The 23,979-nt window shown below is 42.4% G+C and overlaps 1 long non-coding RNA gene across 1 annotated transcript; it reads right to left on the bottom strand.

Moving 5' to 3' along the window:
- Positions 1 to 10,303: 10,303 nt before the first annotated feature.
- On the bottom strand, positions 10,304 to 18,257 carry LOC125924542 (uncharacterized). Its single transcript, XR_007458457.1, has 3 exons — positions 18,023 to 18,257; positions 17,092 to 17,325; positions 10,304 to 13,139 (listed from the first exon to the last, which is right to left on the bottom strand). It is a non-coding gene; the product is annotated as an uncharacterized LOC125924542 (long non-coding RNA).
- Positions 18,258 to 23,979: the final 5,722 nt, after the last annotated feature.

Genomic DNA, 23,979 nt, shown 5'->3' with positions numbered 1-23,979 from the left:
TTTAATGTTTTTGTATTTGTCATCCCTTCATCTTTCTGGACTGACTTAGGATGATTTCCTCAGATCAGTCTCCTAGTTCACTAATTCTCTTTTTGTCAGCGACTTATCTATTTTTCACATGCCCATTCAGTTTTTAAAAATATATGTATTCCACAGTTTTAAATTTTTGAAAAAAGTTTTGTTTTTAAATATAGAATCATAATAAATTGCAAAAATAGTACAGAGAGTTCATGTATACCCACTTTTGGCTTGCCCCAATGGTGACCTAATTACAGTGCATTATTGAAGCCAAAAAATTGATTTGTACAATATTTTCAACTACACTACGATTATAGAAGTCTTTGTCTTTATTCTATGACTTTTATCACCAGTGTAGATCCATATAACCAGTGCCGCAATTAACATGCAGAACTCTTCCATCAACACAATAGAACACTCTCCCGCTGGCTTTTTACCGTCACGCTGCTTACACCTTGTCTTAACTCTGGATAACCACTGATCTGTTCTCCCTCTCTATACTTTTGTCATTTTGAGAGTTTTCTCCAATTTGTAACCCTTTGAGATTGGCTTTTTTCCATTCAGTGTAATGCCTTTAAGATCCATCCAAATTGTGTGTCTCAATTGCTTATTTAGAGAGTTCTTCATGTATTAGAGATATAAGTCCCTTATTAGATATGTGATATGCACATATTTTCACCCCCAATAAGTTTTAGCTTTTATTGCCATATTTGTCATTTCTAAAAGTTCTGTTTGGCTTCAGTTTTCAAGGTCTGCCTGATCTTTTTTCAGTGACACTTGTACTTTTTCCATGTAAGACCTTCTTTTATAAATTTAATCCTTTAAATTCTTTTTAAAAATCATTTCTGTTCAAGAATTACAGTATTTACAGTTCTAATTCTACCTTCTGTACTATACACATAACTTTTGGTGACTCTTTTTCATAGTATTGTTTCCTCATATGTTTTACAGTTTTAGATTATGAACTTGCCTTCACTGGCATTTAATCTCTGGGAATCCCTACAGAGACCTTGCTAACGGGATGTTCTTCAAGAAAGGTTTTGCATTTGCTTTTGTAAGTCACTCCAAAAGCACCACAGCTAAGCACTACTTTTTATGCTATTATCTGAACTTAGAGTTTCCTACATCTTGCCCATGACATGAATTTGAACATCAGATAGTGACGTGGCTATAAGTCCTCAGAGATATCTATCTATCTTTCCATTTTAAAAATCCCTATTTGTAAATCCTTCATCTTGGCATCCTGTTGTGGCTTCAGTTCCAACTTCCTGTCTCTAGGGCTTACGGCTTTATCTCCTGTTCCTACACAGGGATTCGTATCCAAACCCCTTCCCGGCAGCCGCTAAACTTTCAGGTCTCCTGTTGACCTCACTGAGTTTCATTTCCCTCGTTACTTTTGATTTCTCAAAATCTGGTGATTTCTCTTACTTTTTTGTGAGCTCACTTCTTCACTAGAAATGGATTTCACTTAAAAATAGCATATTTAAAAATATTTATTATATTTTATCCAGGGTTTCTCATGTGTAACAGTGAAAGAGTTTTCCAACTATCTGGAGGAGTATTTTCCCCATTAGCTGCTCATAACAAATTTTACAAAGCCATCTACTGGCTCTTTTAGTAAAACAATGCTAGTATTTACGATGGAGACATGCCTCTGCGTGACCTTGGAAATAAACATTGCTTGAGAGTGCAATTATGAGGTTCTAGCTCTCAACATAAATGTCACATCTGCAGAGAAGACTTCCTTAATCAACTCCCAGCTCAAATCACATCTACTTCTTGCTGTCGTTCAGCTTCTTCAAAGCACTCACACTATCTAATTTTTTTTTGGTTCTTAAGATATATTTATTATAAATCTATTCCGGCTGGAATATAAGTTCATGAGGTTGACCATCAGGTCAGTACACAAGGATAGAAAATAAGCTTACGCATGTAAACAGTCACCAAGATATTGGTGATGTGGACACACGGAGTGTGGCATAGGTGGCCAGGGACACACAAATGGAATGTAATTTCAGGGAAGAAAATGGAAATTTAGTAAAATAGTATCCCATTTGAAAGGAGAATAAACATAAAACAAAAAACAAGAGAATGATTGCCTTCATAGGCTCTAGAAAAAATGTGTGAGAGCGAGAATTTGGCAGTGTTTCTCCAGCTCTGGTCAAGGTTGAGGAGATCTAGTCTGGGGCATAGAAGAGTTATTTCCCGCACTTCCTGTGGCCCACATGAAAATGCAATTGGGAGCATCTCTTTGATCTGATTTCACAGACCAATAGCAAGCGACCATCTGATTAAAAGCGTCCAGGTGTCATGCCAGTGTTCTGCATGGCAGACGTGGGCATTTTGACCTCTGAGAAGGATTACCCTCCTTGTAACTAATGAGCAGGCATTTTAGTTTATCCATAAGTTTCCTGTGAGGTCTGTAAGCAGATCAGTCCCAATCAGCCCAGTGCAACATCAAGTTCAATGTCAGTCAAGCTGAAGATCAGGGCAACAAACCAGCCTCCAAGACCTGTTCTTCCCCAGAGCTCATACCTGGGCTGGCAACATCAGATGGCCCAAGGAGCTTTTAAAAATATTGATTCCTGGTCACCACCCCAGACTTTCTTGATTCAGAATGGGTATGAGGTAGGGAGAAGGAGAAAAGAATCTGTGTTTTCAACAAGCTCTTCTGATTCTTATGCAGCAGACTTGGGAAACACTGCCCTAGATCATTTTCTTTTTCATCCCTTTTTAACTAGAATATACATCTTTTTTTTTTTTCATCCCTACCCCAGAATAATGACTCTGATTGCAGAGGACTTAATTGAGTTTAACGCAATCTCCAGTACTGTAGTCTTAATCATCCCACAGGTAATTGCAATTCGAAATAAGATCTTCTCGGTGCAAACAAATCTCTGGAGCATTAGGGTCTCCTCGTTCTTTGGAGTAAGGAGGAAGATCAAGTTCAGCTCTAGTGCTCTTTCACCCACCCTTCTGCAACCCTCTCCTATGTCTGGTGTTTCCTGCTCACCCAAGCCACAAAAATGTGTGTTCCAAGGTGCTGTCTACAGCTGTGGGTCACCGGCTGTCTCCGTGCATCTGTGCATGATTTCAGTTGCCCTTGAGGATTCCCTAGGAGACAGATACAGTGTTTCACTCAGGATCCTGTGCCTCTTCTGGTTGCTCTTTCTGCAGGAAGCACCCACTTCTCCCCGTGGGCCTTAGAGTGCTATGATTCAGGATTCCTGTTATTTGAGTGGGGGTCAGGGGAGAAGGGATTTTGATATCTTAACTTTTGCTAACTATTATTCAAGTAGGAAAAGAGAAAGGAATTAACGGGATGGAAAGACTGAACAAGAAATCAAATACGGCTTTCATGCAAGAAACAGTTAATACGTTTCTTAGAACGGCTGCTTTGGAGAACACTTTTCTCCACATTAACTTCCTTCCTGGAATTCACCTACTGATAGGCTTTAATTCTATCTTGAAATAAGCAAAGTGGAAAGACAATGAGAAGCATAGGTTATGGACAACCCAGAGGACCCGAGTGTTTGCCATAAAATCTCTTACCCCAAGATCAGGGTTAGGATTAGAAAGTATAATTCTCAGCATTAAATTTCATTATCATTTAAATGTGAGGTTTGTAGCAACCGCTCCCTGGGCTACAAAGAATCAATTCCATTCTTCAGTTTTATTCAACAGGTATTCGTTGGCTGTCTAATTTGTGCAAAGTAGTTTTGATGATAAAGCCTGCAGATTTCACAAGAGCTAGGACTATCTTGAGAGTGTTATCTATACACTGTGACAGTGAAGTCTAGGAACTTGCATGACAGCTCATATCAGCTCAAGTCACATGTACTTGATGACCAAGTTGATGTGTCTGGCATTCTGCAGGGCTTCACAATGGCATTCCTTGGGCTTGTGATGGGTCACCACTAAGTACTTTCTCTTAGTGCCTCTGATAAAAGTTATAGAAGGCCACAGTGCAGTAAATTGTGAAAGGACTGTATGATTCCTTCACAGAGAAGCTTGCACTGCCATTGAAAGAGGAGTCATGTTCATTCGACAGGCTTTCACCTGCCAGGTATTTGCAGCTGAGCACTTTCATGTATAGAAGGGCCATCTTGCATGAAGTTAGCAACAGATTTTTCAAATATTCTCTGTTGAACTGGCACCTTTCTTTTTTTTATTTTTTAAATGTTTATTCTTATTTTTGAGAGAGAGACAGAGAGAGACAGAGAGAGACAGACAGACAGAGCACAAGTGGGGCAGGGACAGAGAGAGAGGGAGACACAGAATCCGAAGCAGGCTCCAGGCTCTGAGCTGTCAGCACAGAGCCCGATGTGGGGCTCGAACTCACAAACCGCAAGATCATGACCTGGGCCGAGGTCAGACACTCAACCGACTGAGCCATCTACAAGCCCCATGAACTGGCACCTTTCAAGGTATACCGAATATCTTCCCTTAAATATATTCTGATATGGCACCAATTATATTCTTTTTTTTTTTAAGTTTATTTATTTATTTTGAGAGAGAGGGAGAAAGAGAGAGAGAGAGAGAAAAAAAAATCCCAAGCAGGCTCTGCACCAGCAGCACAGAGCCCCACACGGACCTGGAACTCACGAACCATGAGATCATGACCTGAGCTGAAACCAAGAGTCAGAAGTTTAACCAACTGAGCCACTCAGGCAGTGGCACCACTGGCATCAAGTGTTTTCTATTTTCAGAAAAAAATTCAGCATTTAAACATCCCATTAGAGAGAGTGTGGGGGGTAGTTGGAAGTGAAGAGTCGAAGCTACTATTTCTCTTTTCCTCTTAGTTCCAAAAGCATCACGAGCAAATGCATAATGATCCATCACTCGGCACTGCATTGGACATATTACAAATATGCATATCTATGTATCTGTTGACACAAATTGAACACAATTTCAGAATCTCTAAAGGCAAGAAAGAGATTTTATTCAAGCCCAAGTTAGGACAGCCACCCGGGATATACAGTCTTCACGAAGAAGAGAGTGCTCCTGTAAACGAACATCTGGTCATATGCAGCTTTTACATAATTTATATAAAAGTTACAAAGAACATAGAACATTTGACAAAGACATTTCAGAAAGTTGCAGACCTTATCTTAAATTTGGAGTATATGCAAGGCTGTATGACTTTAATCTCCTGGGAACCAGGGAAGTTTCTTACTTTTTCTTACCTTTTGTGTTCAGACTGCTCCTTTTGGTAATTCCTTTTGGTAATTTTCTTCAACGAAGCAGATGTACAATGTGTGCTCAGGGCAGAAACAGAGCCCACACTTTGAGATTTTGCCAAGGCATTTTGACCTTGGTAAATGTTAGAGTATAGCTTCCCCGGGAGCTCAGGAGCAGGGGCCAGGAACATAAAAAGTTAAAAATGTCCTTTATCAGTTCTATATCTATTCAGAAAAAGCCTCTGAACTCTAACATATCTCAACCTGGCTGATATATGAAAGAAGAGGACCTACAAAGATTTTACAAATGAAAAGGACTACGTGGCAATATATGTAAAGGCGATATTCAAAAGTGTTGCACCCATGTGACCAGGAGACCTGTCAGACCAATCACATACTGGTGGATGCAGCCTTAGCTGTAATCCTGGATTATATGGGCTCCAGATGGAGAAATGTGTGGAGATCAAGTTGGGAAGGTGAAATGTTCTGGGTGCATCAAAGTAGACTCTTGGAAAGAACAGGCCTCGAATTGGGTGGTGCATAATGAGAATATGTCTTGGCAAAGTGTTGAACAGAGGCTGTTTCATGAAGAAGTGAGTGCAAGGGAAGATGAGGGGGTGGGTGACCAGGGTGTTAAACAAGGTATTACTGGAATATAAAGAACTGGAGAAAACTGTATTCATTGGATCTCCTCTCAGGGAAAGAACTATGTATGTTTGGAAGAAATATTATGATAAGCTTCTTGGGGTAGGGAGGAGAGATTGTACGCATGTTTATGTTCAAGTAACGATGTAATGATTATCTTCATGTTCTGTTAAACTTCCTATTTAGCTGCAGGGCCTTTATTTTGCTAATTGGGCATGGCCCTCTTTGTTCTTCATACCCATCCAACCCCATTCCGGAGCTCAGCCACCCTAAATAAATGTTGAACAAACATCTAGAGGATATTGGTGTGAATATGAGAACCTGTCCAGAATGCCACGGCCAAGGTCAGGGAGCTCTGCCCAAAGTCAGGGAGCTCAGATGGTATGTGGGCAAGCAGGAGGGTTGTCTGTGGAAAAGAGAACTAAACACAATGAAGAGAGAGAGACGTGGGCATCATGGCTTGCTAGAGAGAGCACAATACTTGCAATCAAAATACCTGGGCTCCAGTCGAGCTCTGTCACTAACTACCCATATAATCGTAAGCAATTGGTTGACTTTTTATTCATCTTAATGTCATTGGGGATTAGAATAGTGCTACAGGGCCTGGAGACACATAAATATTTATTGACTATATGAGCAAATGAATGACAGCTTCAACTTCCAGTTTCTTCAACTGCAAGATAGAAATAAATAAATAAAACTTCTTACATTAGGGTCCTTTCTTTCTTCCTTAGACTGAAGGAGAGAATGCATATATAAATGCTTTGGAAACCATAAAGGACCCTCTAAACTCCAATGATTTTATAGTCAGACTAGTTATAATGGTAGGTCAAGAGGTATAAAATCTGCCTATTATTAATGTTGAATTAATGTTGTATCTAAGTTGATAGGGATTCTAGAGTTCTGGATCCCCTGCTTTGAAGTAAGAGGACACATGCCCTGCATCCCCAAAGTTGGGGATCACTGAATCAGTGTCCTGGAGAGTTCTACAGTTCAGGCTACCTCCTGTCTTTCTCCTTTACTCCTCACTTCCTCCTTTACTTTCTCCTTTGCTCCTTACTTCCTACACTTCATTTCTGACACTTCTGGTCACCAAATGGGTGGGATTTTTATTCCCACACCAAGCAATTCTCCAGGACAGTAACGGGATGTCCTACAATTTAACTCAATTGTGACCCTACATACCTGGAGATACTGTCCGATCCTGCAGCTTAAGGGCTCAGTCCCCCAAGATTGCCTCCACCCCAGTTCAGATGCCAACCTCAAGTCCAGATTGTCACCTGTGCTTCTGACTGATTGGCTACAAATTAGAGGTTCCCATGACCCCCCCTCCTTGGGTTCAATCAATTCGCTGGAGCAGCTCACAGAACTCAGAGAAACACTTATGTTTGCTAGTTGATTAAGGGATCTGATAAAGGATACAGATGAACAGCCAGACGGAGAGATACATACAGCAATGTCTGGGGGAGTCCTGAGCACAAAAGCTTCTGTCCCTGTAGAGTTGGGTGTGCCACTCTTCCAGTATGTGGTTCACCAACCTGGAAGCTCTCCAAACTCCAGATTCTTTGAATGTTTATGGAGGTTTCATGGCATAGGCATGATCAATCATTATCTCCATTTTCAGCTCCTCTTCCCTCTCAAGACAATGTGGAGCTGAACATTCCAGACTTCTAATCATGGCTTGGTCTTTCTGGTGACCAGCCTCCATTCAGGAGGCCAGGCAGAGTCACCTCAGAACAAAAGAAGCCCTATATCAGGAACCAAAGGCAGAGACCAAATATCAGAACAAGAGATGCTCCTAGTGTTTTTATCACTGAGGATATTACAAGGGCTCAGGAGCTCTGTGCCAGTAACTGGGGACAGAGACCAATATATATATATTTTCTATTATCTCACACTCTGAAACCATGACCAATATTTTGCTAATTTGTGGCAAAATGGGGGAAAATAAGGATGCTGTAATCTATTTTTAATAAAGCTATTTACATGAAAATGTGAGGAACATCTTTTTTTCTGAAATTATCTTCTTCCTTATTTTGGTATCAAATAGTCCTTTAAAAATGAGATTAAGGCAGTAGTAAATATTTATGTGGACTGTCCTTATCTAGCAAATCATAAGATGGCAATTCTATGTCACTGCCTCAATATCTCATTCATTTTACTCCCTGAAATTTTGTTCATGCATAAGAACCTTAAGTTCAGCGACTACTCCCCCCAAGAGAGTTCTGGAAGGACACACAGGAATTTGGGGTTCTTGCATCAGTGCCATTTTCCGGTCCTTCAACCCACTAAAATTTAGCAGTTATAGATTTAAAAATTCTATAGGTAAAAATAAACCAGGAGAAGCTTTTTTGGAATGTTGTTCTAATGAAACAGTGAGATACAAAAAAACCCTTGTTTTTGGAGTCTTTGTTGAGGCTTTTAACAAAATAAATGACTAAAAATTTACACTTAAGCCAAATGGAAGCAGTAGCTGAAATATGAATAGATAAAATTATTTATGACCATTTCAGCATTGGCTTAATTGCCAGGGAAATGAGATGCCTGTTTTAACTTGACTGTTTTGGCATTTTCCACCTCTCTGCTTTTTTCCAAGATAACCTTTTAAAGACTGGTGTTGACCAGATTGGTGTAGGTTTTGACCAGATTGGGATCAAATTACATTTTGACTTTGATATCTGAGTCAATCCACAAATCAAGACTGAAGCATAAAAGAGGCCATTAAGAATTTGCAGATAGAGTTACCTTTTATTGTTCGTAACAGTTTTCAATTAAATTTAGTACATGGAGAGAAGTTCTAGAAGTGTTTGTTTGCATCATCCTCAAACACTTGTCCTCAAATTGTCCTCAAATCATTTTTAGAGCATTCTGTTATTTCCAACTCTTACGCCTCCTAATTCTCCTTTATGGTAGTTTGTCTTTTCATGTGGTTTGCAATCCTTGATTATGAACTCATCCCTAGAAAGGTTGTGTGTTTTGTTTTCCTCTCCTGAGAGACCCTATGACCTGGGGGTTGTGAATCATCTCTGTAGAGCAATTTGACATTTGCACCTTCTAAAGCCCTAGGGTTTTCAGTGTTCTATACCACTTCTTCATTTCATTTCTCAGTTTGGGATTCTGGTGCCACACACGTAGTATAGATGGGTTATGATGTGCGTGTGCATGCTGACCTCAATTTTCAATTTTCCTTAATTGACTTTTACCACTTTGAAACTCCAGATAACAAGCTCAAAGCTTTCTTAGGATGCCTTGTGAATTTCCACTCATTATTTTTTTAATGTTTATTTATTATTGAGAGAGAGAGAAAGAGAGAGAGAGAGCAGGGGAGGGGCAGAGAGAGAGGGAGACACAGAATCCGAAGTGGGCTCCAGGCTCCGAGCTGTCAGCACAGAGTCTGACATGAGGCTTGAACAACCCATGAACCATGAGATCATGATCTGAGCCAAAGTCAGACGCTTAGCCCCTTCACTTGTTATTTTTATATAATCTTTTGTCACGATTGAGCTAGCATTTATTGAGTGCTTACTCTGTGCTAGAGCTTCTGCAGACACTATTCTACAAGGACCTCTCTACTCTCTCCACTGGGCAAATATCAGTAAGTTCCATCCATTTCTTGTGTTTCTCCTTATCAGTACCTGAAGGGCATATTTACTTTAGGCAATTATAAGCATAACAAAAGGATTTCCTGAGAATGGCTGAACCTGCATTTTGGAATTATATATGTACCCTAATAGTCTTCTTGTATGGTATATAATATCACTCTAATATCCACTTATTTCCCATCAGGATTTAGGGGAAACCAGCAGTCACTGGAACCAGATGTCATACTATTTGAGTTCAGGTCGTCCTTTTTGTTGTAGCTGTTCCTAGTCTATCTGGGACCCTATTTCCATGACCTGTGCTGTTTCATCTAGATTCACTTCGGACTGATCATTTTAGCATTGGAGTGTATGTATGTAATTTGCAGAGAGTTTTTAGTTTTTCTCACAGCAATTGCTCAAAATTCAGTACTAAAGTACATCATATGACTTGCCATTTTCCCAAACTTACCGTTCCTCTCCTCAAGGAATTCCTCTGACCAGAATTTCTCTGTCTGGAACCCCACTTTAACCCTTCTGTCTGAGAAACTCCTATGTGCCTTTCTCCAGACCCAGTTCAAACGCCTCCTCAATTGTGATGCCCACCCTTAGCCTCCCAGCTAATCCATTCTTCCTCTGTGCTCCCAAATCACCTTCTGCATAATCATGAATAATTATTTGTACATATGTTTATTTCTCTCATCAAATATGAGCCCCTTGAAATGAGGGGGAGTGTTTATTATTATTATTATTATTTTTGTCTTTAGCAAACAAGAGTTCCTGGCACATAACAGGTGATGAAGAAATGATTGGGAAGTCAATGAATAAAGGTTAAAGGCTTTTTGTTTATTTATTTAATATAATTTATTGGCAAATTGGTTAACATAAAGGGTGTAAAGTGTGCTCTTGGTTTTTGGGGTAGATTCCCATGGTTCATCGCTTACATACAACACCCAGTGCTCATCCCAACAAGTGCCCTCCTCACTGCCCATCACCCATTTCCCCTCTTGCTACCTCCCCCCATCCACCCTCCATTTGTTCTCTGTATTTAAAAGTCTCTTATGGTTTGAAAGGCTTTTTATTTAATCAACTGTATTTTTATCCTTGGGTAATTTCCATCTTTTTTTTTTTTTTTTTTTTTTTTGAGAGAGAGAGAGAGCACGTGTGCAAGTGAAGGAGAGGGGCAGAGGAGAGAGAAAGAGAATCTTAAGCAGGATCCACACTCAGCTCAGAGCCTGACTCCGGGCTCAATCCCATGACCCTGGGATCATGACCTAAGCCTCAGTCGCTCAACGAACTGAGCCACCCAAGTGCCCCTCCATCCTTTTTTTGCTGTTATGCAAATACGTGTAATGTAGGAAATACCAAGGACGTGTCTGTTCTACCACGTCACTGCTAATGACTTTTGCAAAATGTTTATGAATGCCTTCTACAAAACCACCTTCTGAAACTGTGGTGGAGAAAGTTTTATACAACTTATCCATCTGGATGAAGGTCCCAGTGTGGCTGTTTTATAATCTCATGTTCATGACCTGTGGGTAAACTCCTAAGAACTTACGTGATCCCAGCCAAAGCCAGGAGCAGCCACATTAGAACCTCTGGGTTATACGCATCATCCCTGGAAACACTGGACTCTGGCTGCACTTCCAGTTGTAAATACCTAATCACGTCAAAAATGTGTAAAGTTCCAAGACCAAGGCACTGCACACAGCTCTTTCCAGTACATGGGTCACAGCTGCAAAGCTGTCAAAATGGCAGAACAGTGGCCTGGAACTCTGCCCTCCAGAGGTCCAGGGCATGTGGGCAGACTCACAGAAACAGATGGCTAGACATGGAAGAAAGGCTAGATTTTGATTTTTTGCTTTATGAATTCAGCAAATTGGGCACAGCAGCAATAGTCAGATTCTATCTGGTTCACTCCCAGCAAACCAGACTCTTGTGGATCTGCAAGGCTTCACGTGGCTCCATTTCTTTTCCAAGATGATCTTACCTTGCAAATGGGCTTTCATCCTGATCAGGTAAAGAGAAAAGCTGGTGGCTTGGCAGGATAATTCTTGCCTGTAAGAATATGAATCAGGGCTCCACATTTTCCGGACATTTATCTTTGTTTTGGATCATTTGAGGCTGAATCCACACCTTGGCCACTCATCCCTCCACTGTTCTATCTTTCCTTGATAAGAAGAGAGTAAGAAGTAGACGGGCTATGAGTTATGTTGTTAGCACGAAGGGCCTTTCCACATTGTTTTTTCTCTTTTTACAGTTTATCTTACATTCCCAGTCATCCAGCAGAATTGTAAACTGGTAGTTTGAAGGGGCTGGTACAGCTCTTCTCTCAGATATTCCTTATGCCTCTGACAGGATGCTTCTTGGCCATGGGACTGACCATCGAGAAAGACAATACAGCCTGTGGGATGTGGCTGGTTTGGGAGGTTTTTGAGTCTTGACGCTGTGATTTGGTGTTATGTGTTCTTGTCCTCTCTCAACCTAAGTTATTGAATTTGCGAATGGGGCTAATAAAGCATTCGATTCAGGTTGACAGTAGGCTAGGAGAGCACTGCCACCGTGTCAGCAAGGACAAGGTGTAGCTGCCACACTGCCAAGACCCAGCACCCCCTAAAGTGACTTAGCTAAGAAGGCAGTCCCGGAAGGGCAGCCTAAATTGTGCCCAAAAGGCACAGAGGTGACCCAGGCTGATGTTCCATCAAGCTGTTGGAGCAGCGGGTAGGGGGACCCCTCCCTCAGTGGCTACTCGGGAAACAGGAGGAAGTAATGTGCAGGTGCTGAGATGATGGCTCCCATTTCGGACCTGACATTCAGGATTTCTGTGACTATCAGCAAGTTATTTCATGTTTTTAAGCTTCATTTTCTTCATCTGCAAATTGAAACAATAAAATCTATTTGGAGAGTTGCTGAGAAGCTTAAAGTAATGGAGTGAATGCATGACAAGAGTTTAGCAATGGGCTTAATATGTAGCAAGTGCCTAAAAATGGTAGCTCAAAGCAAACAAGTAGCTGGAAGACAGCAGAGTTTGGGGAGATGGATCCATTCCTGGTAGAATCCCTGCCCATAAGAGGACAGATGAGAGGGACAGGCTCTCTCTTTGCGATGGGTACTAGTGAGAGCCAACAAGCCCAGCCTAGCCATTGGGGCACGGGCTCAGGCTCTGTTCTCAAGGTGGCCGTGCTGTTGGATGCAATTAGGATGTGGATATCAGGCTTCATCCGGAAATTCTCAGACACCTGTCTCTTGTACTATGTGACAGGATGCCTGAGGCTTTGAAAGGGAGAGTATTATGCTGGTTGGCCTGTCGGAGTCTCCATGATGCATCCCCACCACCCACCCCTCCAGTTCTCAGGGTGAGTTTCCTGTTTAAGTGTTTAGGTGGGGACTGAATGCGACTTTCGAGAATTGACTTAGAGCTTGGGGGAACCAGGAGGCAGCTGACACTTCCCCTAGTCGCTCACAACTTGTGTTGACTGAAAAATACTGCCATATAAGTCTCTCCATGACCTGACTTCTCCCCATGTTTTTAGCCAGGCTCTTCTTCACAATTTAAGCTTTGATGATATCCCCATTTATACCATGCTGATTTATGCCTCCATATCTTTGTTCTTCCCAAACCTTCAGCCTGCAATGCTTTTCCTGCATTTCTTCATCTGACAGCTTTCAACATTCCTCAAGGCTCAGCTGAGTAATCACTTCCTCCAGGATGCCTTCCCTGAGTCCATGGGATAAAAATAGCAACCAATTAATTAGCACTTAACTGAGTACCAGACAAATGGAATAAGCATTCTATACTTTGCATCATGTAATACTTCAACAACTCTGAGGAAACAGATCCCTCAAAAAGTTGAGTGGCCTGCTCATGGTCTACCTTAGCAGCTAAGATACGTTGGAGCCTGGATTTTAAGTCATATGTGCTAAACCCAAAACTGATGGTTTCTAATGACTATGATAGGTTGCCTCCCTGCACGTACCTTCTTCAAAAATGGAATGGAAGTCATTCACCTCTCTGTTAACTCCTCCTAACAGAAGGAAATTCCCCCAGGACAAAAATTCTCTGGATCTAGCTCTTCATCTCATACCTGACATGCAGTGTTCATTCAGTAAAGGCTAAAGGCCATGTGAAATAAATCAAAGGGTACAAAATTTATTTTTTAAATGGTGGTGGAGAGAGAGACATGGGTTTGGAGGAGCTCCTCGTCTAGCAGGGAACAGGAAATGATCAACACGCAAGGTAATTCAATAGGAAAAAAGAAAATTGCTAAGACAAATTGGTGCTCAAAAGCTAGATTAGTGTATGGAAAAAAGCAAACCTTAATCCTTACCTCAAACTATATGCAAAAATTAATCCAACAGCGATCACAGATATCTCTGAACATAAAAGCTGAAAATATAAGGCTTCTAGAAGGAAACCTAAAAGAATATCTTTGCACCATGTGGTAGGCAAAGATTTCTCAAGACAAAAAAAAAAAAAAAAAAAAAACTCTAAATTATAAAAGAAATTATATTGGACTTAAGAAAAAATAATCATGGGGTGTCTGGGTGGCTCAGTTGGTTAAGCATCTGACTCTTGGTTTCAGCTCAGGTCATGATTTCACAGTTTCGTGAGTTCGAGCCCCACATAGGGCTGACAGCAGGGAACTCCCTGGGATTCTCTCTCTCCCTCTCTCTCTCTCTCTGCCCCTCCCTCGTTCACACATGCTCTCTCCCTCTCACTCTCTCCCTCAAAATAAATAAATAAACTTTTAAAAATTAAAAAATAAAAATAAGTAAATAATTCCTATAATTGAGTAAGGAAAATATAAAGATAAACAACCCAATAAAAAAATGGGCAAAAGACTTGACCAGGCACTTCACAGAGGAAGATTTGGAAAAGACTAATAAGTACAGGAAATACGATCAAGTTCATTAAATTAATTCAAACTAAAATCACAATGATTTCACATCCATGAGAATGGCTAAAAGGAAAAAACAAAACTGCTAATACTAAATGTTGACAAGAATGTGGAGCAAAGAACTAGACTCATACATACATTGCTGGCACAGCCATTTTGGAAAATTATTTGTCAATTTCTTATAAATTTAGATACTTGCATTATGATCCAGAAATTCCACTCTTGGGCATTTACCACAGACAAATGAAAACAAAACTCTATAAAACTACTTGTTTCTGGAAGCTTATTTGTTATAGCCCCAAACTGAAAACAGTTCAAATGTCCATCAGTAAGAGAATAGATAAACAAATTGTGGTGCATCCATTCAATGGAATACTACTCAGCAATAGAAAAGAAAGGACTGCTGTCACATATAACATGGATGAGTCTCAGAAACATTATTTTGACTGAAAGCAGCCAATCACAAAAGAGTACATTCTACATGATGCTATGTGTATGAAATTCTGATATAAGCAACACAAATCTATGATAATAAAAATTAGAGTAAGGGTTGCTATTGGTGTCAGGTTTGGGCTGAGAAAGGGTATGAGAAAACTTTCTGGAGTGATGGGAATGTTCTAGATCTCGATCAGGCTGACTACACAGGTATATTGATTTGTCAAAACTCAGAACTGCAGTCTTAAAAATCTATTTTTACAAACAGTTTTAGTTCAAAGGAAGAAATAGAACGACTGTGCTTTGTTCAGATCACACTTGAAATACTATGTTCAGTTTTGAACACATCTTAAAAACAATAAATCAAACTATGGGTTGCCAGGATGCAATGAGAAAGGTAAGGAATGGGGGAAGTGCAGGCCGGAGAGAAGACAAAGAGGGAGTGTTGTCCTATTTAATCATCGGGAGGAGAGTTGTGTGGTCGAATGCCTACATTTATTTACCGGGTCTCTAAAGGGCATAACCAGAACCAGGGGGTAAAAATTACAAAGAGGAAACATTTTCTAGACACCAGGAAATGAAGCTGCAAAGCAAAGCAAAGCTTGGACAGTCATCAGAAGGTCGCTGACAGAGCCTGGACAAAAGGTGGAGCAGCCTGGACCGCATGTGCTGTAGGGGTGGAGAAGACTGGAAGGGAGAGTGGATGTGAGAAAAAGCAGGAAGTAGACTGGGACATATGACACATGTGTTGTGTGTGTGTGTGTGTGTGTGTGTGTGTGTGTGAGATATACAAGGGAGAGCAGTGAATAGAAAATGACTCTCCCGTGTTTCCAAAGAAGACACCATTGATATTGGTATGTGTCATAGAATCTTATGAATCAGGAAATTGTGTTTAAAACATTAGACCTTAAAATTGTGCTATTGTGTCTGACTAAGCAATCAAAATGGATTTTAAAGAAAATGCGACCGAGTCACAGAGCTATTGGAGACAGGAACCAGAAGCCAAACCACCCACCTGCCTAACCTTTAAAGGCACCAAGATAAGCTGTTGTCCTTCAACCCCATCCTATCACCCCATTTCAATTTCCTGTGCTTACCCCATCTGAAAGTTTTCTTATTTATTTATTCTAAACTTTATATTGTATGTCTCAGTCCACTGGAATATAAACCTCTGAAGAGCAAGGATGTTGTGGTCTTAGTCACGGCTAGTGCCCCGGCTCCTAGAGTCCTGTGGGTCACAAGAAGGTGCTCCATCCAGAACTGAAGGTTGAGTGAAGTTCAAGCCAGAGCTGATTTGGGAATGGCTTACTCGTTGGTGATTGTGAATGGGAACCGCAGAAACACATGCCAGAATACTTCAGCCATTCGCAGAAGCTGTAGTGAGCATTTCAGATGTGTGTTTCTTTCAGTCCGACACTCATAATACCCCGATGGCACTTATGCCTTGTGCCAAGGCGAGTCCTCTTAGGCTCACATCTGCTCCAGCTGCTGTTTGCCCAGACAGGTTCCAGACACGGTTCCCTGCAGACGGCTGCAGCAAGCGCAGCCCCATATGCCCTTTAACTCTTGGGGCCCCTCGGCAGGTGCTGAGGCAAACCAGATAGCATGTGGCCCTGGTGTAAAGGCAGCATCCCCAGGGGCTTCGGCACCTGCCATCTGATGGGCAACGGCAAATCCTCCCTGAGAAGAGCAGCTGAGGGCAGAAGCCGTCCTCAGCGGTGAAGGATGAGTGCCTGGCTTGGGGGGAGGGGGCAGGGCAGCTGCTGGAAGGCAGCCGATGGGCTGGATGAGCCTATGGGGTGGAGATTTCTCACACCCCCTGCCACTCAGGGACATTTTTGGTGAGGGGAGGCCCTTTGCAGAGAGACCCAGGGGCTGGAGAAAGGACAGTGAGTAAGTAGCAAAGGGTCTTCTTCTGTGATGGGGTCTGTATCTTGTTCCCTGGCCATTTTGTTCTTCTTAATAAAAGAGGTAAAATTTTCATAGCATAAAGTTAATACTGTACAGTTCAGTGGCTTTTAGTAATTCACATGTTGTGCAACCATCAACCTTTATCTGGTTCTCAAACGTTTTCATCTCCTCTGAAGGAAATCCTGTCCCCATTAAACAGTTACACCCTCTTCCCAGCCCCCAGCTACCGCTAATCTGCTTTCTGTCTCTATGGAGCTACCCATTCTGGATATTTCCTATAAAGAGAATCAAACATCGTGCAACCTTTTGTCTCTGGCTTCTTTCACTAAGCATAACGTTTTTGACGTTCATCCATGATGTAGCGTGTGTCAAACTTCACCCCTCTTTAAGGCTGTGTAGTGTACCATTATATGGATGTATACGTACATAATCACATTGTGTTTATCTGTTCACTGATTGATGGGCATCGGGGTGTTTCCGCCTTTCATCTGTTGTGGTGAGTGCTGCTGTGATCGTTCGCGTACAAGCACATGTCTGAGCCCCTGTATTCAATTCTTTCGCGAGGATGCCTGGAAATGGAATTACTGCTCATCCATCGCCACGTGTGATTCTTTTTCCGATGCTCCCGTTTGAGCCCCCCTGACTCTCTCTGCCAATTGGCTGAAGGAGAAAACCAATCACCACTTTTAACTAAAGATCTACGGAAGGATTTAAGACACCCACCCGCATACATGGGGCTTGGTCAAAGCTAAGGAAGCTGGCGTCCAGGGAGATGGGAGGGGGCTGGCCTGAGTGTTCCCCTACGCCCCTCTTCTTTACAGTGAGGGTCTTAGCCTTACTGTGAACTCACTTAGATGGGTTAGGTGGATTTAGTTGTGGGCGAGACCTGTGTACCTATGTAAGTATGAGCCCTGGGGCCTCATTTAGGTACATATACGAAACCATTTCACAGGGACAAGCCAGCCCTTATTTTCGTTTTCCCTGTGGGAAGTCTTTCAGCCGGGTGTCTATTTATTTATATCGGTTACCATGTAAGCATTATTTGGAACAAATCTTGAAAATTAGAAAAACAGAAAAAAATAGGGTTCGGTACTAACCAAGCTGAGGGTCACGCCTCCGAATTAAAACATACCACCTGTACTGGGACAATCTGGGTTGGAGTCGGAGGCTTTCCGTTTGCCACCACGTGAATGCCGTGTAGGCTGAACTTGGGACCCTCTCACTGGGGCAGTTTTAAGACATTAAGTCACTGTTGGCTTTGAGCAGTACTCGTTCTAAGAAATGGATGTTTTTTTAAACAACAAATGTCCCAGAGTTCTGTCTGGGTACAGTTTTAGTTTGGAGATTAAGCACGTACCTGCGTCTATATGTTAGTGGGGGAAGAACCGGTGGTCAAAACTGAGACAGGAAATATCCATTTAAAGCGATGCGCACAGGGACATTCAGTGCATGAAAAAGATATCTGTGGGCGGCCAGGTCTTCTTCCCTCACGCCTGACCTTTTAACTCAATTGAAGAGCTGTTACTTCGATGGCCACAAAGGTGTCCCAGTGCCCCTGGGCAAGAGAGGCGTCTCACTTCCTGGGCGGTGGCAGCTTCTGTGGACACTCACAGCGCCCCTCCCCCCCCCAGCCACACCCTCACCCCCGCCCGAAGAACACCCCCCCCCCCCCCCCACCACCACCACCATCTGACTCACGTTTTCCACCGTGGAGGTCACTGACAATGGAGCAATTAAACAGGCAGACCTGCTGAGGTATTCAAGTTTCTGTCCATAAATCTGGTGGGAACCTTGCACGGGGCCTACTTTAATTACATTCTTTCAGAATCCCAAGGTCAACGCGAACAACCCTTTGGGAGCTGGCTTGCTATTTTGATTTTTAATTCTCCTCTTCATCAACCTGACAACGTGTTTTAGCTGGTGATGGCTCTCCTAAGAAAGCTGAATTTGCATCTTGGGGTTTCATGCATATTTTAATAATGTATGCAGAAGGAAAACTGCAAGGAGGCATCTAGAACTTTAGCACCCAGAATTTACAAAAAAAAAAAAAAAAAAAATAGCAAATGTTCCAAGGAAAAGCAAGATTTATATTCTACTGTTCCAAACAAAGTTTCTCTTTCCCTCTCATCTCCACAAAATAATCGCGTTCTCATAGCACCTAATAGTTGACAAGCCTCCTTCATTCACCCAGCACCATGCAGTGGAATCCTCTCCCAAACCTTATGATTAGAGTTAATGCCCACTTTACAGATGGAAGAACTAAGGATCAGGAGGAAGTAGAGCAGGGTCAACAACATGGACTCAGAAGTGAGCAGAGGTAGGATCGAATCCTGGCTGCACCCCTGTCAGGTTACTTGATCTCTCTTTGCTCAGTTTTCCCATCTGTAAAATGGACCCAATGAAGCCTTGGTAACGAGATTTTATGGTTGCTGAGAAGGATTAAATGAGTTTGTATATGTATTTAACTTAGCAAGGAGCATTCAAAAAGGGGTCCCTCGGCTCCCTCTGCTATGACAGGTTTTAAATCCTTTGGCTTCTCAGATTAAGTTCCTTTCTATCAGTGTGCATTAAAGTGAGGCTACAAAATAGGGGCCCCTGGGTGGCTCGGTTGAGCATCTGACTCTTGCTTTTGGCTCAGGTCACGATCCTGGGTTGTGGGATTGAGCCCTATGTCGGACTCCGTGCTGAGCATGGAACCTGCTTAGCTTAAGATTCTCTCTCTCTCTCTTTCTCTCTCATTCTCTCTCTCTCAAAAAAAAAAAAATTAAAATAACAACAACAACAAAAGTGAGGCTACAAAATGAAGCGCGTCTGATCACCCACAGTATACGCCATTCCATTGGAAAATCTTTATAAAATTCAGGTTTCTCTTCGCTAAAATGATACAGTAATTCCAATCTCATAGGCATAGAGATGTCATGAAGATAAAGCGAGGTAGCAATCACAGGGCCTGGCATGTGATATTTAGCGCATTTTGTTAAATACTACTATTATTACTAATTAACATAGTATTTAATGTCTATTATTATTTGTACTATTACTTAAGCCTTAAGATCTATACTAATTTTCTGACCGTTCAACCCTTATCAAGGAAAGGAAAAAAAATCAATCTTTACTTTTCATAAGAAGAGCTTATAAGCATAATTATTTTCCAACCATATCCATTTATTTTCCATTTTTAGACTTGACCATTGACTTACCTGTGCCATGCACGTTGAAAGCCATGTACTAAGGAGCAAAGTATCCTGGAATGGCATCAGGAGACCTATGTTCTAATCTGCAATCCAGCACTAATTTACTGTGTGACCTTGGGCAAGTCACTGGACCTTTTCTGTGCCTGTTTCTTCTTCGATTGAACAAGAGGATTAACCTAAGTCTCTTTTAGCATTAAGATGATGTTTCAAATCTCTCCCTATGTGTATTAGCTTTCCTTCATAACTATTTTTATTATTTAAAACCACTTTGTAGTTAGCTCAGCTGAACCTTTATTTTTATGTTCCTATGAGATAATGCACAGAGTTCTGCAGGAGGTTAACAGCAGAGACAGAATTCGGAAGCACAGACCTTGCCTTCTGTGGCCTTCTGCCTCTGGTTTAGCTCAGATATCATCCTTGCTTACCCATCTGAACCTAAAGAGCTCGCTGATCCTGAGGAAGTGCCGGAAGACGGTGGGGTGAGGTGTAACTCCATCTTCTCAGTTCTCAAGGACTCTCTTGTCACTCTTGTATCCCAATGTCTCTGTGTTACTTCAGACATTTTCCAAAAATGGCTCACAATTTCTCTTAACCTTACACACATATGATGAAAATGAAAAGGATTGTCAAATTCTGCCTGGCCTATAACAGTATGACATTTAACATTTTCAGGGCCTTTAAAATGCTTAAATTTGGAATCTGCAAAGTGTTTTTGCCCTGTGATTGAGAGTCTGAATTTCCCTTTATTACGTCATACCTAGATTTTCAGAAGCTTGCTGACTCTCTCATCTTTATGATATTAGCAAAGCCTGAAAAGCTTAACAAATGGCTCTTAAGATTTGAAGGAGTTAGGGTAAAAACAAAATTGTGTTTAGAGTAACAAATATGAATGTGTATTTTTATTTTTTTAAGTTTATTTATTTTGAAAGAGAGAGAGCGCACAAGTACAGGAGGGGCAGAGAGAGAGTTTCCCAAGCAGGCTCTGCACTGTCAGCACGGAGCCCGATGTGGGGCTCAAACTCACAAACCATGAAATCATGGCCTGAGCTGAAACCAAGAATCATATGCTGAACCGACTGAGCCACCCAGGTGCCCCATGAATATGTATTTTTACAAGTTCCTCCATAGGATTCTGTTTCATGGATTAATCTGAGAATCATTTCCTACTGACAACACAGAGAAATTGAAAACCTCATGCTCCAGAGCACAAAGTCAGCACAAAATGAGTGCATATATTAAAGTCTATCTCATTAAAGACAAATAAGTAAATGACGGGAAGGAGAGTGATAAGACAGTGGCTAGAAGAGAAGAAGCCATCAGGCTAAGGCTGTGGCTTCCTCTTTGCTTTTTCTGGGACAGAAGATGTCTGAATCCGCACGACGTGAAGAGGAGGGTGGGGAGGAGAGGAAGGGAGTAAACCTGGAGAAGGAAGGAGTGTGGAGCAGTGCACAGAGCAAAGAGCTAGGGGTCAGGAAGACCCCCACCTTGGATGAGTTGGGAGAATTACTTCACCTTTCTTGCCTGTTTTGCATCAGTTGAGTGGGGGCAGTGACCCCTATTTGAGTGGGCTGGTTTCAGCATTAGACTCTAGAGGAGAACGTAGGTAGCGTGTTCATGTTGTGCCAAACCTCTAGTAGGCACAGATAAGCTGGAGCTGTTGCTGTTGATGATTGATGGACAAGGGTCATCCTCAGGAGGCTGAAGGGAATGTTCAGGGCTGGCAGAGGGGCTCTCCTGGGGCAGGGGCAGGAGTGGGGGGCAGTCAGTTTCCCATCGAGAAAGGCAAGAGCAGGACAAGGACTGGTGCCAACACGAGGGAGGGAGTTGGACTTGAACAGAGCCCTCTCCGAGCCCCATTGCCCAGCTCGGCTGCTATCAGGTGACAGGTCATCGGCAGCCTGGTGCTGAAATGGAAAACCTTGTGGGCATTAGTCTCATTGTACTCTTGTCTGTTTCTTCCGTATTTCTTCTGTTCTTTAGAAAAATTCAGAATAAAAGGTAAAAACACGCATTTGAGGGTTTCGCATAGTAGTTGCAAATCCAGGTTTGTACCACTGCTGACCACAGTCTAGTGTTGTGCTAAATTCTGGTTCACTCCTGTGGCTGTTTTAGAACTTTAGCTTATTCTCAGAACATCCTGCCAGGGAGCAGTGTGTTGTTCATCACCAAAAGCACCAAAAGCCGTTGACTCCTTGGTCAATAAGGTAGAGCGCAGATAACATAGGGTGGCCAGGAGGGCATGGCTCAAACACTGGGGAATTTCTCAGAATGTCTTGGCTAATCAAGAGGACATGTGCCCTCTATCAAAGTGTTCCCTATTCTCTCTTGGTCTCTGAGCTCCCTACAGGCTGGGGAATGTGGTGGCCACAGAGTCTGTGAGGAGCGGATGAGCGATCTATGCCGTGTCTCTTACTTCCCGGGGCAGACGTGCAGCTCTGTGAAAACGCCCAGTGTGGTGGGCATGCTCCCAGCTGCCAACAGCCCAACCTGAAGTGCAACTGTGTACACTCGGGCCCAAGAAAAGGGAGCTTCCAAGGTCACTGACAAATGACAAAGATGTCTAATGGTGATCAAGGCATTTACAGGCCCCTCTGGCTTCACCCATCACCTCTGGTAAAATGGTGTGTGCACTGACCCCTTTCAGAAGAACAACTGGGCCTGTCATATCATTCCTTTGTCCCATTTCCTCTGTGTCCTATTTTAGAAAAGAGAATTGGATTCAGCCTTGATGACCCTCATATTTTTCCTTACGATGTCTGCTCTAGAGGTATTGTCCATTGTCAATTTAAGAGTTTAGGAGACTGTATTTAGATTTTTTTTTCATTTTGAGGGAGGGGAAATAAATCTTAGCAAGAGGTAATGTGACAGTAATATAGTAACAGGGTCCAACTGATTTAATTACTCACGGAAGTTTCCCACTGGTACCAGGAAGGGATTTGTACCAAACTCAGGGTGGGATGTGAGTCACCGTGAATCATGAACCACATAACCTCATAGAATTCCTCAGATTGGAATCACATCACCTTATCAACAGGAAAGGTGTCTGCCTCAGTCTCTGTTTCTCTCTCGACAGAGATTATATCCAGCTGCCAATCATCCCAGGTGGAGAAACACAGTCAGGCTGTAGATGGTCTAAAGTGGCAAATAATTTTAAGATGTCTGTTCCCTTTGCCTTCAAATATTGAGTGCTTTTTTGGGAGGGGCTGAGACTATCCTGTCAAAGGGCATTCAGACAGAGGAAATCTCTACAGCAAATGCTCTAAAGGGAGGATTAATTTAGCATGTGTGAGAAATAGTGTCAGTGTGGCCTCAGCAGAATGGATGGGAAGAGAAGGTACAAGGTGAGGTTATAGAGGTAGGTCAGGGGGCACTCCTGCCAGGGTAGGAGAGTGATTATGGTGGCGGGGGGGGAGGGGGGGGATGCGAGTAAGAGCAGGGAGAAGAGTAAGGTGATGATGGCAGTTCCAAAACAAGATAAAGGGGTTTGGGTTAAGGTGGTAGGAGGGGAGATGGAGAGAGGGGGTGGATTTGGGGTAAGTTTTGAGATGCAGTTGACAGGACAGGCCATGGATTAAATGATGATGGCAGGAAGGGGTTGCAGAAAAAAAGAACAATCTAAGATAACTCCTAAAGGCATGCCTAGGAAGCAGGCCTTTTTAGGGGAAGGGAGAGCACGACTGAAGAGTCTTGTTTTGGCCATATGAATATGGAGTGACCACTAGGCATCTCTAAGTGGCGATGTCCTGTAGGAAGCTGGATATGTAAGTGTGGGATTTCTCAAGGAGGTCAAGGCTGGTGATAAATATTTGGGCATTATTGGCTTCCAGGTGGACTTAAAGCCTTAAGACTAGACAAGGAATCACCTGGAGAGAGGGGAAAGGGGAGAAGCAGGAGGATCAGATCAAGTCTGCTGAGGAGAAGCCAAGGAGGAGGAAGGAGGGGAAGGAATGTCAGGGACACTGAGAGAGAAGAACGTTTCAAGGAGGAGACAGAGACAGCTGTGTTGAGCATGGCACACGGGCCAAGGAAGATGGTCCTGGATGAGCGTCCCCTGGATTATGCTACATGAAGACCATTGGTGACCTAGACAAAGGCAGAGGCTGCCTGTAGAGAGTTTGGG

Source organism: Panthera uncia, chromosome F2 (genome assembly GCF_023721935.1).
Source record: "Panthera uncia isolate 11264 chromosome F2, Puncia_PCG_1.0, whole genome shotgun sequence".
In the NCBI taxonomy this organism is placed as follows: Eukaryota; Metazoa; Chordata; class Mammalia; order Carnivora; family Felidae; genus Panthera; species Panthera uncia.
Note: the sequence above shows the minus strand (reverse complement) of the source record. Positions and strands in the feature narration are given on the sequence as shown.